Genomic DNA, 18,517 nt, shown 5'->3' on the forward strand with positions numbered 1-18,517 from the left:
TTCCATTATTAGAATCTTGGAGTAGGGGTGGTTCACATAACATATCAGTGTCCACCCTTCAGCACAATGGAAAAGGACTTCTAAACACAGCTTTGATGAGCTAAGGTTCCAGTCCGCCTTGAATCACATGGAATGCAAACCTTTGTTAATAAACAAAGTGATAGTAATCAGAGTGGCCATCTGTGGCCATCCCTCAGGAACCTACACATAAATGGTAATTTATCCTATTAATGATTGTAACAGAGTATTTTACAAACGAAGAGGCAATATTTGCTTTAAGACCTACCTTATTGCCATTTCACCAGTGAAATTGACCTTGGCAATGCATAGAGCCAGGTGGTTTTGTAGTGTAAAGAGTAATACAGCACAGAAACTGACCTTTCAGCCTCTCTTGCCTATGCCAACCAAACTTCCCGGTGGCCAAACATTTTAATACCAATTCCCATTCGTTCCGATGTGTCAGTCCATGGCCTCCTCTTGTGTAATGATGAGATCCTCAGGATGGCGCAGAAACACCAGATATTCCATCTGGGTATCCTCCAAACTGATGGCATGAATATAGATTTCTCCTTCCAGTAACTACGTTCCACCCCTCCCCCTCCTCTATTCCCCATTCTGTCCTTTTACTTCTTTTTACCTCCCTATAACTTCCCCCGGGATCCCCTTCCCTTTCTCCTATAGCCTACTCTCTTCTCCTATCAGATTCTTCCTTCTCCAGCCCTTGACCTTTCCCACTCAAATGGTTTCATCCATCACCTCCTTCCAGCTAGCCTCCTTCCTCTCCCCCCCAACCTTTTCAGACCATAAGATATAGGAGCAGAAGTAAGGCATTCAGCCCATTGAGTCTGCTCCGCCATTCAATCATGGGCTGATCCAATTCTTCCAGTCATCCCCGCTCCCCTGCCTTCACCCCATACCCTTTGATGCCCTGGCTAATCAAGAACCTATCTATCTCTGCCTTAAATGCACCCAATGACTTGGCCTCCATGGCCGCTCATGGTAGAAAATTCCACAGATTTACCACCCTCTGACTAAAGTAATTTCTCCACATCTCTGTTCTAAAAGGAGGCTCTTCAATCTTGAAGTCGTGCCCTCTTGTCCTAGAATCTCCTACCATGGGAAATAACTTTTCCATATCTAATCTGTTCAGGCCTGTTAACATTTAGAATGTTTCTATGAGATCCCCCCTCATTCTCCTGAACTCCAGGAAATACAGCCCAAGAGCTGCCAGACATTTGTCATATGGTAACCCTTTCATTCCTGGAATCATTCTTGTGAATCTTCTCTGAACACTCTCCAATGTCAGTATATCCCTTCTAAAATAAGGAGCCCAAAACTGCACACAATACTCCAAGTGTGGTCTCATGAGTGCCTTATAGAGCCTCAACATCACATCCCTGCTCTTATATTCTATACCTCTGGAAATGAATGCCAACATTGTATTCATCCTCTTCACCACCGACTCAACCTGGAGGTTAACCCTAACATGCTTGTAATTTCCTCAAAGAACTACAGTCCGTTTGTCAGGTAGGATTTTCCTTACAGGAAGCCATGCTGACTTTGGCTTATCTCGTCATCTGCCTCCAGTTACTCCGTAATCTCATCCGTAACAATGGATTCCAACAACTCCCAACCAATGATGTCAGGCTAACAGTTTCCTTTCTGCTGCCTCCCATCCTTCTTAAATACCGGAGTAACATTTGCAATTTTCCAGTTATCCGGTATAATGCCAGAATCTATCGATTCTTTTTTTTTCAATATTAAATTTAGATTCATTACAACCAGGTTTATTTCCAATTCTAATCAATATTTTGAACAGATCTTGTCATTGCAAACATACCTTCATTTTACAAAACATTTATTTTACTTTTTACATCTGTTTAAAGTGTCAAGTTTTATATTGATACAATACCATCACAAAATAGAAAATAAGTTGTGCCTCTGCTTAAATATCTATAACTGTGTACCCTCAAAAATATACATTGTTATGGCCAATATATTGGCAGATAGAGATGCTCTCAAATGAGAGTAAAGGATTTTTTAAAAAGTGATAATATTTTGTGAACACTCATCACAAATCCCAAAGGTAACCCAAGAAAGGTCAGTGAAAGACTGCAATCCATTTCTACGTGTACTTCTAAACTTTACAGCAATTGTTCGCTTTTTTTCCATCTGTTGGCAGTAGTTTCATCTGTGGTTCATTTTTCTTGATGCTTGCAATCTTTTTGGCCTCTCTGGCCAAATGCAGAACTGCTTCCACCACATTGGTCCCATCCTTTGCGCTTGTTTCACAAAACAAAGCACCATACGTCCTAGCTAGCTTCAATCATCGTTAATGCCTCCTGCAATCTCTCCAGCTTCTCCCTTCAGAACCTGAGGGTGCATTCCATCAGGTCCAGGAAATGTATCCACCCCCAGACCATTAAGCTTCCTGAGCACCTTCTCAGTCATAATTTTCACTGCACAAACTTCACTTCCCTGACACTCTTGAATGTCTGGTATACTGCAGACATCTTCCACTATGAAGAATGATGCAAAATACACATTCAGTTCCTCTACCATCTCTGCATCTCTCATTACAATATCTCCAGCATCATTTTGTATTGATCCTATATCTACCCTCGAATCTCTTTTACCCTTTATATACTTAAAAAAGCTTTTAGTATCTTCTTTGATATTAGTTGCCAGCTTCCTTTCATAATTCATCTTTTCCTTTCTAATGACCTTCTTCATTTCCTTCTGCAAGGTTTTAAAAGCTTCCCAATCCTTTATCTTCCCACTAGCTCTGGCTTCCTTGTATGCCCTCTCTTTTGCTTTTACTTTGGCTCTGACTTCACTTGTCAGCCATGATAGTGTTCTTCTTCCCTCTGAAAATTTCTTCTTATTTGAAATATATCTGTCTTGCACTTCCCTCACTTTTCGCAGAAACTCCAGCCATTGCTGCTCTGCTGTCCTTCCTGCAAATGTCCCTTTCCAGTCAACTTTGGCCAGTTCCCCATTGTAATTTACTTTATTTCACTGAAATACCGACACATTGGATTTTATTTTTTCCCTCTCAGATTTCAATGTGAACTCAATCATATTGTGATCACTGCTCCCTAAGGGTTCCTTAACCTTAAGCTCTCTTACCACCTCCGGATCATTGCACAACACCCAATCCAGCACAGCCGATCCCCTAGTGGGCTCAACAAGCAGCTGTTCTAAAGATTTTCTCTTGCGGTCCAGTGCTGACCTGGTTTTCCCAATCCACTTTCATGTTAAAATCCCCAACGATTATCATGCCATTGCCTTTTTGATATGCCTTTTCTATCTCCTGCTGTAATTTGTAATCCTCATCCTGGCTGCTGTTTGGAGGTCTGTATACAACTGCCATTAGGGTTCTTCTACCCTCGCCATTTCTTAATTCAACCCATAGAGACTCTACACCTTCCAATCCTATATCACCTCTTTCTAATGATTTAATATTATACACAGAGCCACAGCCCCTCTGCCCACTATCCTATCTTTCCAATACACCGTATATCCTTGGATGTTCAGCTCCCAATGACAGCCGTCCTTTAGCCAAGTTTCAGAGATGGCCACAACGTCATATTTGCCAATCTGTAACTGAATTTCAAGATCGTCCATTTTATTCCTTATGCTGTGTGCATTCAAATATAACACTTTCAATCCAGCATTTGTTGCTTTCTGTTTTAACTGCACCACGCATCTATTGCCTTGTAACTCATGCCATTGGCTGTGATTAAGCCTCATCTTCTGCCTGTTCTTTCTATAATCTCTGTTGCACACTATCTTTGATTCTGGCTTTTTATTCAGGCACTTCCCCCCCCCCCCCTTCCTTCTTAGTCCTGAAGAAGGGCTTTGCCTGAAATATCAACTGTTTATTCATTTCTACTGATGCTGCCTGACCTGCTGAGCTCCTCCAGATTTTTGTGTGTGTGTTGCTTTTGATTTCCAACGTCTGCAGACTTTCTCATGGTTAAAAGTGCTCATCCAAGCTAGTTTCAATTGCCTGTGCTTGGCTCATATTGCTCTAGACCCAGGGTTCCCAACCTTTTTTATGCCATGGACCAATACCATAAAGCAAGAGATCCGTAGATCCCAGGTTGGGAGCCCCTGCTGTAGACTATGCCTATCCATGTATCTGTCCAAATGGCTTTTAAAATGTTATTAGTATAATTGTATATACTTGCATACACAAAATTCTCTATATGAAGTTGACCAGCAGGTTTCTTTTAACTCCTTCCCTCTCTCACTTTAAACCTACACACTCCAGTTTTGGATTCCCTTTCCCCAGGAAAAACAATGAGCATTCATCTTACTTTACTTTATACTTTATTGTCACCAATCAATTGATACTAGAGCATGCAATCATCACAGTGATATTTGTTTCTGCGCTTCGTGCTTCCTGAAGTACAAATCGAAATAAATATAATAAAAATTTAAATTATAAATCATAATTAGAAAATAGAAAAGGGAAAGTAAGGTAGTGCAAGTCAGGTCCAGATATTTGGAAGGTACGGCCCAGATCCAGGTCAGGATCCATTCAGCAGTCTTATCACAGTTGGAAAGAAGCTGTTCCCAAATCTGGCCGTACGAATCTTCATGCTCCTGAACCTTCTCCCGGAGGGAAGTGGGACAAAAAGTGTGTTGGCTGGGTGGGTCTTGTCCTTGATTATCCTGGCAGCACTGCTCCAACAGAGTGTGGTGTAAAGTGAGTCCAAGGATGGAAGATTGGTTTGTGTGATGTGATGGGCTATGTTCATGATCTTCTGCAGCTTCTTCCGGTCTTGGACAGGACAACTTCCATACCAGGTTGTGATGCACCCTAGAAGAATGCTTTCTACGGTGCACCATAAAAAAAATAGTGAGGGTTTTAGGAGACAGGCCAAATTTCTTTAGCTTTCTTAAGTAGTAAAGGCACTGGTGGGCCTTCTTGGCAGTGGACTCTGCTTGGTTAGACCAAGTCAGGTCATTTGTGATATTCTTATCTATGCCACTCATGATTTTATACACCTCTCATCAACCTACTACACTTGAAGAAATGAAGTCTTAGCTCTCGCTATTTCTCAGGCCCTCAAGTCCTGATGGCATTCTCTTAAATCTTCTTTGCACTTTCTGGCTTAATGACACCTAATAGGGTAACCTAAAACTGTACACAATGCTCCATGTGCGACCACAACAACATCTTGTACAACTTCAACATTATGTCCCAACTCTTGTACTCAATAACTGAATGACTAAAACCAGTTTGCCAAATGCCTTCTTCACCAACTTGTCTACCGGCAATGCTGCTTTCAGGGAACTATGTACTTGCAGTCCTCAGTCTGTCTGTCCTACAGCACTGCCCCTACCATTCAATGAAAGAGTCCTACCCTGGTTTGACTTCCTGAAACACATTTCTATTTAAGTACACCAGTTGATTAAACTCCACAAGAGCAGTTAATAGAAGAATCCAGTGAGTGACATTAAAACTAATATGTGTAATGTGCACAGACTGATATGAAAGACACCTGACTTGTTAAGCAGTTATTACAGAGAAGGCATTGTAATTTATCATATTGAGGCAAACAGCACTATAGTACATGTTCATAGTGTTTTGTTCTACCACTGAGAGTCTACAGTGATTTCAAGAATGCAGCAAGAGACTACACACTGAAAAAAGTTATTCCCTGTGTTCTAGTAATTTTGCAATCTCAAGGATACCTCTCAATAGCTTATGCTTTTGTATTCTGCAACCAGCAATTCAGAAAAACACAATTGGATGAGGATTTGTGTTGTAAAGCATGCAACTTGTACCAGAAGCATCACCCACATAAGAAATACTGCAAGAAGAGTCCGGTGGAATTCCCAGAGTGATTAAGATGGTTCTTATCTTGTTTTACTCAGTGGACAAAAAAAAATTAATCATGTAGAAATAAACTACCCAACAATTGAATTTCTAGACCCAAATTTCCAACTGCAGCTACATTGGTAGTAAATGATGCACAATTTAGTTACATTAACAGGTTTCTGTATGGTCTTAGTGCCTCCAATAATTCCAAAGCATTTTAAAATTCATCATTTTGTTATTTTTTCCATGGGTCCTCTCAGTTTATAGAATCAAGGCAATACTGGCCTTCCATGAAGTTCCTAAACTCTGGAGTGGTTAAGCAGAAATATAGTGAAATGAGATCAGAGGGAAAGCAATACTTTCTGATTAGAGCAAGAACTTGAAGCAGAGAAAGAACAGAGTAGCTTGACTGAAAGGTGATAAGAATACAAGTATAACTAAATTTTCCAGTAAGAATGGCAGCAGAGGAAGAGACCGTAATGTGTGGTTCCTGCAGGATGTAGAGTTTTAAATAGCTGACATTAACACTGACAAGCAGGAAATGTTTCTAAATGAGATAAAATGAACTCAAGGTCTTTGAATTTAAGGCAATTCTGCAGCAATCTAAGGTGAAAGCAGTGTTGCAGAGGGTAGTGATTATATTTAATGATGGTGTTGGCTAGACGAAGGGGCAGTCACTGAGAGAAAGTTCAAGCTAGACTGAGATGTCCAACATAGGTTACTCATTCTAACAAGTTTGATTGCAATGGTTCTGTTGCCAAACCTCTTAATCAATAAGCTATGGATTTAAGCATCCCTCCAGAGAAATGAGTGCAAACAAAAACTAGAATGGCAGACTTTTATCATTTTGTAGATGAAACATGAAAGGAAAAGCTAAATGTGATGTCTCATGTGGATGTAAAAGAAACATTCATAATGTTTCATTGACAAGCAAAAGCACCGTCCTTCTGCTTCTGTTATCCCTCAATCAATATTTCTTAATAAAAACAGATCATCTGGACATCATCAGAATCAGCTTTGATATCACTGGTATATGTCGTGAAATTTGTGAGCTTTTGACAGCAGTACAATACAATACATAATCATAGAAAAAACACCACAAATTACAGTAAGTGCAAGAATGGAAATAAAAAGTCCATTCAATATCGAATGTCCATTCAGAAATCAGATGGCAGAGGGGAAGAAGCTGTTCCTGAATTGTTGAGTGTGTCTCACACATCTGTACCTTTTTCCTGACTGTAACAATAAGGCATGACCTGGGTGATGGGGGTCCTGCCTTTTTGAGGCACAGCTCCTTGCCAGCTGTCCAGGATCCTACAGACACTAGTGGCCAGGATGGAGCTGACTAAGTTTACAACTCTCTGCTGTTTGCTTCGATACTGCGCAGTAGCCCTCCACCCCCAATCCTCCCCCCCCCCCCCCACCACCCATACCAGACGGTGATGTAGTCAGTCAGAATGTTCTCCACAGTACAAATATAAAAATTTAAGAGTCTTTTAGGAGCCATATCAAATCTCCCCAAACTCTGAATGAAATTTTGCTGCTGTTATGTCTTCTTTATAGCTGCATTGATATGTTGGATCCAGATTAGGCCCTCAGAGATATTGACACCCAGGAATCTTGAAATTGTTCACTCTTTCCTCTTCTAATACTTCTATGAGAACTGCTGTGTGTTCCCTCATGTTACCCTTTCTGAAGTCCACAATCAATTCTTTAGTCTTGCTGACTTTGAGTGCAAGATTCTTTCTGCGACACCACTCAACTAGCTGATATATCTCGCTCCTGTATGCCTTTTCGTCAACATCTGAAATTCTGCCAACAATGGTTGTATCATCAGAAAATGTATAGATGGCATTTGAGCAGTGCCTAGCCACACAGTGTAGAGAAAGTAAAGCAGTGGGCCAAGTACACATACCTGAGGTGTGCCACTGCTGATTGTCAGTGAAGTGGAAATGTTATTTCCGATCTGTGCAGATCATAGTCTTTCTATTAGGAAGTCAAGGATCACATTTTATTCTAGGGGCTCCTTGCGCCATTTCCAATATTACATATGGAGAAGATATTCTAGAATGTTTTATGAAGTGCAAAATGTTCAGAGAATACAAGAATCAAAACAAGTTATCTCCCCTTCCTTTAAATATTAAGCATTGGCTTTCAGTCAAAATGATAACACCGGAAAATGTTTTTTTAAAAAAGCTGGTTTGCAATAATACAAAAAGTCTGGGCAAGTTCTGTAAGGATATTTGACAGACTTAGAGTGCAGAAGTGATTTACTTGAATGGTACAAGGGATGAAGTTCAAGCTATGATGAGCTTAAAGTGAGGTTATTCTCCTTCAAGTAGATAGGCTAAGGAATCATTTAACAGAAATGGTCAAAATTATAAACATAACATTAAGGGATATTAAGTACAATTACTAAACATAGGACCAGTATTGATTTGCAATCATCTTTAACTGTGACATTTTATTATTTTTTACAGTGCCCAAGGAATTTGATAACTGCCTCCAGATGGAAGTTAAGGACTATCTAAAAGCCAAGGAAAGGACATATAAGGTAGCAAAAGTGAGCAGGAAGTTGGATGATTGGGAAGCTTTTAAAATCCAACAAAAGGCAACTAAAAAGCTATATTAAGGGGAAAGATGAAATATGATGGGAAACTAGCCAATAATATAAAGCAGAATAGCACAAGCTTTTTTCAGTTATCTAAAGAGTAAAAGGAAGGTGAGAGTTGATATTGGACCACTGGTAAATGATGCAGTGGAAACTGGAAAAGAACTGGTCCATGAACTTAATGGGTATTTTGCACTGTGGAAGACACTAGCAGTGTGACAGAGGTCCACAAGTGTCAGGGAGCAGGAGTGAGTGCCATTGCTATTACAAAGTAAAATAAAAGTCCTAGGCAAAATCAAAGATCTTAAGGTGGATAAGTCATCTAGACCAGATGGATTACATCCCAGAGTCCTGAGAGAGATTGCTGAAGAGATAATGGATGTATTGGTCATGATCTTTCAAGAATCACTTGATTCAGGCATAGTCCTGGAGGACTGGAAGATTACAAATGTCACTCGACTCTTAAGAAGGGAGGAAGGCAAAAGAAAGGAATTATAGGACAGTTAATCTAATCTCAGCTAAGTGTTGGAGTCTATTATTAAGGATGAGGTTTTAGGGTCTCGAGGGTACTTGGAGACTATTGACAAAATAAGTCAAAGTCAGCATAGTTTCCGTAAAGGGAAATCTTGCCTGACAAATCTGTTAGAGTTCTTCATGGAAGTAACAAGCAGGGTGGACAAATGAGAGGCTGTGGATGTTATTTACTTGGATTGTCAGAAGACATTTGACAAGGTGCCACGCATGAGGCTGCTTAACAAGATATAATCCTATGGCGTTATAGGAAAGATACTGGCATATATAGTGGAATGGCTGACAGGCAGGAGGCAGTGGGTGGAAATAAAAGGGGATTTTTCTGGTTGGCTGCCAGTGACTAGTGGTGTTCCTCAGGGGTCAGTATTGGGACCACTGTTTTTCAAATTGTTTGTCAATGATTTAGATAATGGAATTGATGGCTTTGTGGCAAAATTTGTGGATGGGTAGGTGGGGTAGGTAGTGTTGAGGAAGCAATGCGATTGCAGCAGGACTTAGACAAATTAGAAGAATAGGCAAAAAAGTGGCAGATGGAATACAGAGTAGGAAATGTATGACAATGCATTTTGGTAAAGGAACAATAGTGAGGACTATTATCTAAATGGGAAGAAAATTCAAACATCAGAGATGCAGAGGGATTTAGTAGTTCTCATGCAAGACTCCCAGAAGGTTAATTTACAGGCTGAGTCTGTGGTAGAGAAGGCAAATGCAATGTTGACATTTATTTCAAGGGGAATAGAATATAAAAGCAAGGAGATAATGCTGATCCTTTATAAGGCACTAGGCAGGCTGCACTTAAGAGTATTGTCAACAGTTTTGGGCCCCATATATCAGAAAGGATGTGATGTCATTGGAGAGAGTCCAGAGAAGGTTCACAGGGATAATTCCAGGAATGAAGGGGTTCACATATGAGGAGTGTTTGGCAGCTTTGGGCTTGTACTCACTGGAATATAGAAGAATACAGGGGGATCTCCTTGAACCCTACTGAATGTTGAAAAGACTAGATCAGGTGGATGTGGAGAGGATGTTTCCTGTGGTGTGGGTATCCAGAATTAGAGGGCACAGCCTCAAAACTGGAGGTGACCCTTCAGAACAGAGGTAAGGAGGAATTGTTTTAGCCAGAGAGTAGTGAATCTGTGGAATGCTCTGCCACAGTCCACAGTGGAGGCCAAGTCTGTGGATACACTTAAGGCAGAAGATCGTTTCCTGATTGATCAGGGCATCAAAGGATATAGTGAGAAGGCTGGTGTATGGTGTTGAATGGGATCCAGGATCAGCCATGATGGAATGGCAGAGCAGACTCGATGGGCTGAATGGCCTAATTCTGCTCCTATGTCTTATGTTACTTAGATAAAGTATTCATCACATTTTACATTTGAAAATACTTACAAAAATAGAATCTGTAGAATTGTAGGTATTAATGGATATGGAAAAGTAATGTTGAAGATGTTGGAGAAAGAATATGTAAACATGTTGTTTCTCTGCAGGGAAATGTATGTTGTACTGTGACCGTGTTGGACATTAGATTCTCTGCTTCTCATAAATGTAACCTTTTCGGAGTCTGGAACATTTAGTTTCCAGCAACAACGTAAGACTCAACATGTAAATAATTAGTGTGGTATCTTATAAACGTATCTCTTCAGATACATATTTGCTGTGACTCAGTGCATTCCGAAGACATTACAAATTGGTAACAAGGATATTGAAGGGCTGTTGATGAATATCAATGACCCTCACTTAACAAGCTGTCAGAGAATTTGCAGCAACAGAGCTGATATTTTGTTTTGCAGAATTTCGCTGTGATCACTTGCACAGAAACTTGCAGACTTTTGTGTATAAAGATGAGAATTGGTATCACAACATCAATCCATGTGTCAACATGCATCAAGTCAGCTGTGTCCCAGATGAATGGATTGACCATGTATGGAGATCGGCAGGTGTTTGGATCTGGTGATTCTGATCCAGATGGTATTTAGAAGACAAGGAGGCATAAATCTTGCAATTACACCCATTTTCTTAGGCTTTCATAACAATAAAATAAGGGTAACCAACTCACTCTACTGTAAGGGAGATAGAGAAAGCAAAAGAGGAGAACAAAGAAAAGAAAAAGAACTAAGAGTTTGTGGTTATCTGAATAAAACTAGCTCTCTAGAGCGATCAGGCACATTCCAATGATAAGAGGTACCTATGAAATCATCAAGTGGTGTGGCACCTGCTGCAGAAAAGCCAAGAAGTTTCCAGAAAAATACAGAATCAGCTACACTAAAATTACTGGAAAGTCCACTGAACAATTACGCACAATAGTTGATTAAATAAAAGTCTGAAATAAAGCACAGGAAAAGTTAAACTATGAGGAAAAACAACAGTTCATATATAAACAAGCTGTGAAACCATTCAGCTCATATTTAACAGATGGACATTAAAATTACCCGATATAGTGGAGACTGGAGGAAGAGGTAATATGTACTAAAGAAAAATACAGAAAAGTGCCTTAATGATTATTTACCAGCATGATCATGAAGGGCTTTGAGAGGCTCATCATGGAACACATCACCTCCAAGTACAGCTCTGCCTTCAAAACTATAATTCCAAACAAATTCATCTCCAAACTCCTAGACCTGGGACTCACAGCTGCCTTTGCAAATGGATCCTTGACTTCCTGACAAACAGACTGCAATCACTAAGGTTAGGCAGCAGCACCTCTACCACAAATATTCTCAACACTGGTACAATACCCCACAAACAAGCCTGTGTCTTCAGCCACCGACTCTATTCTCTGTACACTCACAACTGTGTGGCCAGATTCTGCTCTATTTATATCTATAAGTTTGCAGATGACATCACTGCAGTGGGCCAAATTTCAAATAGTGACGACTTGGAGTACAGGAAGGAGATAAAGAGCCTAGTGACAGGCTGTCATGACAACAACCTTCCCTTCAGTGTCAGCAAAACAAAAGAGCTGGTCACTGACTTCAGGAAAGGGGTGGTGCTTACACTCCTGTCTACATAAACAGTGCTAAAATCAAGAGAGTCGAATCCTTCAATTCCCTAGGAGTAAACATCACTCAATAGCCTGTCCTGGTCCAACCATGTAGGCACCACAGCCAAGAAAGCTTACCAGCTCCTCTACTCCCACAGGAGATTAAAGAAACTTGGCATGGTCCTCTGACCCTGACCATTTTTTTTTAATAAATGCAGCATAGAAGCACTCTATCCAGACACACCAGGGATAGGATGGTGCACTGGCGACTGCAGTACAAAGGCAACTGCTCCACCCAAGACCACAAGAATCTTCAGGAAGATGTAAACAGAGCTCAGCACATCACAGAATAAAGCTCCTCTACATGTGCTCTGCCCACACTTGACTGCTTTGGTAAAACGGCCAGCACAATCATAGACCACACCCCCTCTGTACATCCCCTCTTCTCCCCTCTCCTAGATACAAGAGCCTAAAAGCTGGGCTCAAGGACAGCTTCTATCCCGCTGTTATAAGATGAACTCGTTACCTCTCAATCTACCTTCTCACGGCATAGCACCTTATTGCCTGGCTGCACTGCAGATTCCCTGTAACTGATATTTTATTTTCAATATGGTGTTGTTTCTCTGTACTATATCAATATGCTGTTGTAATGAAATCATCTGTATGGATAGCATGCTGAACAAGATTACTCTCTATACCTCAGTACATGTGACAATAAGAAACCAGTTTACAGTACCTCAGTCCACTGCCGTTCACCTACCACTGAAACAGGTCCACAGCTGACACCATCTCCTTGGATAACGAAAGGCTCCTACAAGATATTCTTGTTTGTTGACTATAGCACCACCTTCAACACCATAATTCCAAACAGATTCAGCTCCAAATTCCTAAACTTAGGGGACTGCACTTCCCTTTGTGAATTAATCCTTGGCTTCCTAATCAACAGATCACCAAGATAAGCAACAGCACCTCCTTCACAATTACCCACAGCACCGATTCCTCACAAATCTGACTTCTTGGCCCTTTATTATACTCACTACGCACTCAAAAGTGTGAAGCCAAATTCCACTCTATCCTCTAATGATAAGTTTGTAGATGCCACTGTTGTAGTGGGCCTAATCTCAAACAACATTGAACAGATTACAGTAAGGAGATAGAGAGTTTAGTGCCATTATGTTAAGACAACCACCTTTCCCTCAATGGCAGCAAAACAAAAGAGCTGGTTATTAACTTCAGGACACAGGACAGAGTACACATCAACCTATATTAATGGTGAAGAGTCAGATACAGTTGGGGACTTCAGGCTCTGAGGTGGAAGTATCAGCAGTTTGCCTTGGTCTAGCCACAAGGGGGCTACAACAAAAACAAACACACAGACACTTCCATTTCCTCAGAAACCTGAGGAAATTATGCATGTCCACATAACTGCCCCTGCATGGATGGTATTGCAAGTTTTTCACTGTACCTATATTTACCAATTTAGAAAGTATTCTACTCAGAATCACTGTATAGTATGGCATTCTGTTCTCCTTAAGACCACAAGAGATTGCAGAGATTTGTGAACACAGCGCAGTCCATAACATAAACCAACCTCCCCTCCAGTGATTCCATCTATACTTTCTACTGCCTTGGGAAATCAGCTAACATACTGTAATTAAGCACTCCTCATACTTGGGTCATTCTGGGTTCTCCCCTCTCCCATTGGACATAAGACACAAGAGCTTAAGAGCACAGGCCACCAGATTCAAGGACAGCTACTATCCTATGGTTGTCGGACACTTGAACCAACTTCCCATATGTTAAAAGATGGACTCGAGTTCCCAGTCTAACTCATCATGGCCCTTGCATTTTATTTGTCTACCTGCACTGCACTTTCTCTGTGATTACAACATTATATTCAGCATGTTTTCTTTTTATTCCTGTGATGTAATTATGTATTGCATGATCTCTGACAATAATAAACCAGAACTTGAAGATGAGAAGATGGAGATTGAGTCAGAAGGCACACTGACTAATCTCTAACTATACAAGATAGTGAACAGGATTTGGGAGATTACTTTGAATCTAATTCGTTTGAAACAACTGAAACCTAAAAGACTGGGACATGGAGCCAGAAGCACAGTAAGATAATTACTGGGTATATCAAATCATTGAAGAAGCTGCTTTGGAGAGTTTAGACAAAGTAGAGGTTTACCAAATCAAAGCAAGATATTGACTGAGGCAATCAGGATAGGGTGGGGAGTTGGGGCAATGATTTTATAGTAGTGAAGAGTGAAAGCCAGGCTGAGTGGAGGCACAAATCTACTTGGGCCCGGGTCAGAGTGTGAATTCAGTTGGAGGAAAGGACGGGTAAATCCAAGGACATTGGGAAAGATGGAAGTGCATCAGAGAGAACAACTTCAAAGGAGCATCAATCTAAAACATAGCAGGTATTGCACTGGGAGATAAGATAAAAGCTCATCTCCTTTAACGAAAACTGGTCTAAACTATCTAGTTCAGGCCTGAATTTCTGCGTAGATTCATGGGCCTTGAACATGCAAAAAAAACTTTTGATTATCAAAATATGTATTGCCTCAACGCCATATGCTCGCTCAAGATCCATGTTCTACATTCTATGTTTTACTCTATCAAGTCTCCTGTCATCTTCCATCACTGTAAAAGCTCACTCAACTTTTCTTCATGTTCGCTAATCCTGGTAATCTCCTCTGCACTTTCTCTAAAGATTCCGCATCGTCCATGTAACGGAGTGACCAGAACTGGACACAATGCTCCATGAACACTCTGACCAGTTTTATAGAACTGCAACATTACCTCATGGTGCTTAAACCCAATCCCCCTACTAATGGAGCCTATGCCTTCCTAACCATCCTATCAACCTGTGCAGCAACTTTGAGGGATCTATGGGCTTGGACCCCAATTTACCTCTGTTTCTCCACACCGCTAAGAATCCAGCCATTAACTTTGTATTCTGTCATCAGGCTTGACCTTCCAAAGTGCATCTCTTCACCCTTTTCCAGACTGAACGCCATCAGATGGGGAATAAATGTTGCCTTGACAAAATTGTTCATATCCCAGAAATAATAAGGTATTCTAAACCAGCCGTCCTTAATCTGGCATAGATATGACTCCAGCCCTATAGCAAATGCACATAAATCTTCATGGTTGTCAAATTATTTAGATAACTGTTTAAACAGATGTTAATTTTGCTAACACGCTCTCATCCCAAAAAATAATAATGAACTGAGGATAATACAGTATTTTTTTCTTGTCTGGGCATATGGTGCATTCACTTGGTAGTGATATTTGTACTTTAAAAATGAGATAAATTAAAATGACAATTCCTGCTGAATAAATTGGTTTATTGTTGTCACTTGTACATGTTTTGCATGTCATCCTATGGATCATTTCATCACATCAGTATATTGAAACTGTACAAGGGAGAACGATAACAGAATGCTAAAACAAATATATCCTCTCTCAGATCTCCAAACACTGCATAGCATTTCATGTTTCACTGTAGTATAAATGTATTAAGATATCCTTGCTTAGGGATTGAGTTTTACTTTTTAATGTGCTAAACCACTGCAGTACATGATCCCCCGCTATGAAATCGGGCAATGCCTGCAAAATAAGTTTAAATCTATCTGACATTGTGAACTAAAATTGGAATTGGGCACTTCCCAATGTGGCCAATCTCAGTATATCGATTTGAAAAGGATGTTGGCACTTAATGCATACTCTGTGTGGTTGCCAGATGGCAGGACCATACACTGCAGAACCCTGAGACTGAGGTAGATAAATTTTTTGTTCTGTTTGCTGAGATAAACATTAGGAGGGAGGTCCTAGATGCCCAAGGCATCAACAAAACTGTAGGTGACAACCAAAGATAAAAAAACTGAGCTATTCCCTTTGTTCTATCTATCTCTTATCCCACCTTCTCATCAAAGTAAAGCTAACTTAACTCTTCCTTTCCTACTTCTGATGAAGGGTCTTTTACCTGAAGTACTATCTCTTTGTACAGATGTCGTCTGACTACGGTGCTTTCAGCATTTTCTGTCCTTACTTGCAATTTCTGGCATCCATGTTAAGTTTTGTCTTTGGTGTTCGTTTACTGTCGAGGTCACCTTGCAATACACTATCAATTCCACTTTGCCAATCCAAATTTAATCTACTTATTCCTACTGTCAAAAAAATCATTGTTCCCAGTTCAATTCTTTTCACAATTTTGCCAAACTGCTTCAGTATTTTCAATGTTGGTTATACATTCTTTCAATATTATCAGGTAACACTGTTTTTCAAAATATCTTTTAGGGAATAATGTTGAAATTTTTGGTTGCAAATTAGCAAGCTTTAGTTCAAACTTTGATTATTAAAAGTAATAAAGCTTATTATAGATAGATTCTGACTGCAGAAAATGAAAGTATTCCATAATGTTATGATAATATATTTTGGGTAGAAGAGATTATCTGGAGGATAATTGCACCATACCTTGGTATTTTTGCCAAAGTGCATTTAGTAAATTAAATGGTCTTTAAGTGGGAAAATACCTGCAACCTTTCATTTAAACCAATTCTTAATGTGTGTTAACAAAGAAAATGTATGCTTAAACCAAAACTTCTCTTAAAATGGACTGGAATGAATTCCAATAGCAACAATTATTGTTTTTTTTAAATGGCAAAAGCAATAGATATTCTAATCTGAAATCTTGGGTGAAATTTTACTTAAATCACAAACTACTGAACAGCTAGTTTGAAACTGTTGGGCCATTGACTGTTGAATGGAATCTAGCTCCGTGATGACAATTAATTCATTTGTGGGTTCTACTGGTTAATGATTACAAGTTGACAGCTGAAGACAAACTTTTGATACTTGAAAAAGACATGATCTAGGGGTAGAAATGCAAATTCTGTTTTGTGAATACAACTGTTTGGGTAGGTTCCTCAGCATTTATAGCCAACAAACATTTCAAAGTATGAAATGTTTATTTTACTCAAAATTCTGTTGAATCTAAACAAACATGCTAGGTGCATATTTCTGAATTTCAGGAGTGTAATATGATGCGGTGCTGTAAATATGTAGTGTACACAAAAGGTAATAATCTTTGATTTCCCAGCAGGAGCTGACGAGAAACAAGCTGGTGAGGAAAAATTCTCTTCAAGGACAGTTCAAAGTTTCCAGCTGTCCCTGCCATAACACGTAGGAGATAAGGTCCTGGTGCAATACAGATCAGACTCAAACTTCCATTATGTTAATTTTAAAGAAGCCTAACTGGGTGCACTGGGAACATATTTCTAGATTTTTGTTCTGGAATCTTGTACTCACGGGTTGCTGTTCTGTGTTCTATGTTCTATCTCCACTTAACCCCAAGATGACAGAGAGCTGCTATTTATTACAATCAAGGTGGTAAAAGTATTTTCACATAGGTTACTCCAAACTTTCACTCCAGCAACAAAGGGACGACATTAATTTTCCAAAGTCACCATGCCATATATTCTGGGAGAGGAGATATTCTTGTCAAATGTCTGATCAATAATTAACTCCGGGTAGTTTAGTCTAGGTGTTTGAAAAAGATACAATGCTAAGTACTACAAGATAATGGCTAAACTTTCTTTTGCTGGAGATGTCATGGCCCAGCATTTATTTTCCTCGTTGTTTATCTCATTAAAGCTGAATGTTCAAGTCTTGTTGCATTTGGAGATGGACTGTTCCATCATCAGAGAAATTGCAATTGGGTCTGAACACTGTTTAGATAGATAGATAGATAGATACTTTATTCATCCCCATGGGGAAATTCAACTTTTTTCCAATGTCCCATACACTTGTTGTAGCAAAACTAATTACATACAATACTTAACTCAGTAAAAAATATGATATGCATCTAAATCACTATCTCAAAAAGCATTAATAATAGCTTTTAAAAAGTTCTTAAGTCCTGGCGGTAGAATTGTAAAGCCTAATGGCATTGGGGAGTATTGACCTCTTCATCCTGTCTGAGGAGCATTGCATCGATAGTAACCTGTCGCTGAAACTGCTTCTCTGTCTCTGGATGGTGCTATGTAGAGGATGTTCAGAGTTAACCATAATTGACCGTAGCCTACTCAGCGCCCTTCGCTCAGCTACCGATGTTAAACTCTCCAGTACTTTGCCCACGACAGAGCCCGCCTTCCTTACCAGCTTATTAAGACGTGAGGCGTCCCTCTTCTTAATGCTTCCTCCCCAACACGCCACCACAAAGAAGAGGGCGCTCTCCACAACTGACCTATAGAACATCTTCAGCATCTCACTACAGACATTGAATGACGCCAACCTTCTAAGGAAGTACAGTCGACTCTGTGCCTTCCTGCACAAGGCATCTGTGTTGGCAGTCCAGTCTAGCTTCTCGTCTAACTGTACTCCCAGATACTTGTAGGTCTTAACCTGCTCCACACATTCTCCATTAATGATCACTGGCTCCATATGAGGCCTAGATCTCCTAAAGTCCACCACCAAGGAATCCTCACTTCACTCCTGACAAGGGAAGGTCATTGATTCTTGAAGCAGCTGAAGATGGAAAGTCTAGGAA

The sequence above is a fragment of the Hemitrygon akajei genome, chromosome 17 (assembly GCF_048418815.1).
Source record: "Hemitrygon akajei chromosome 17, sHemAka1.3, whole genome shotgun sequence".
Classification (NCBI taxonomy): Eukaryota; Metazoa; Chordata; class Chondrichthyes; order Myliobatiformes; family Dasyatidae; genus Hemitrygon; species Hemitrygon akajei.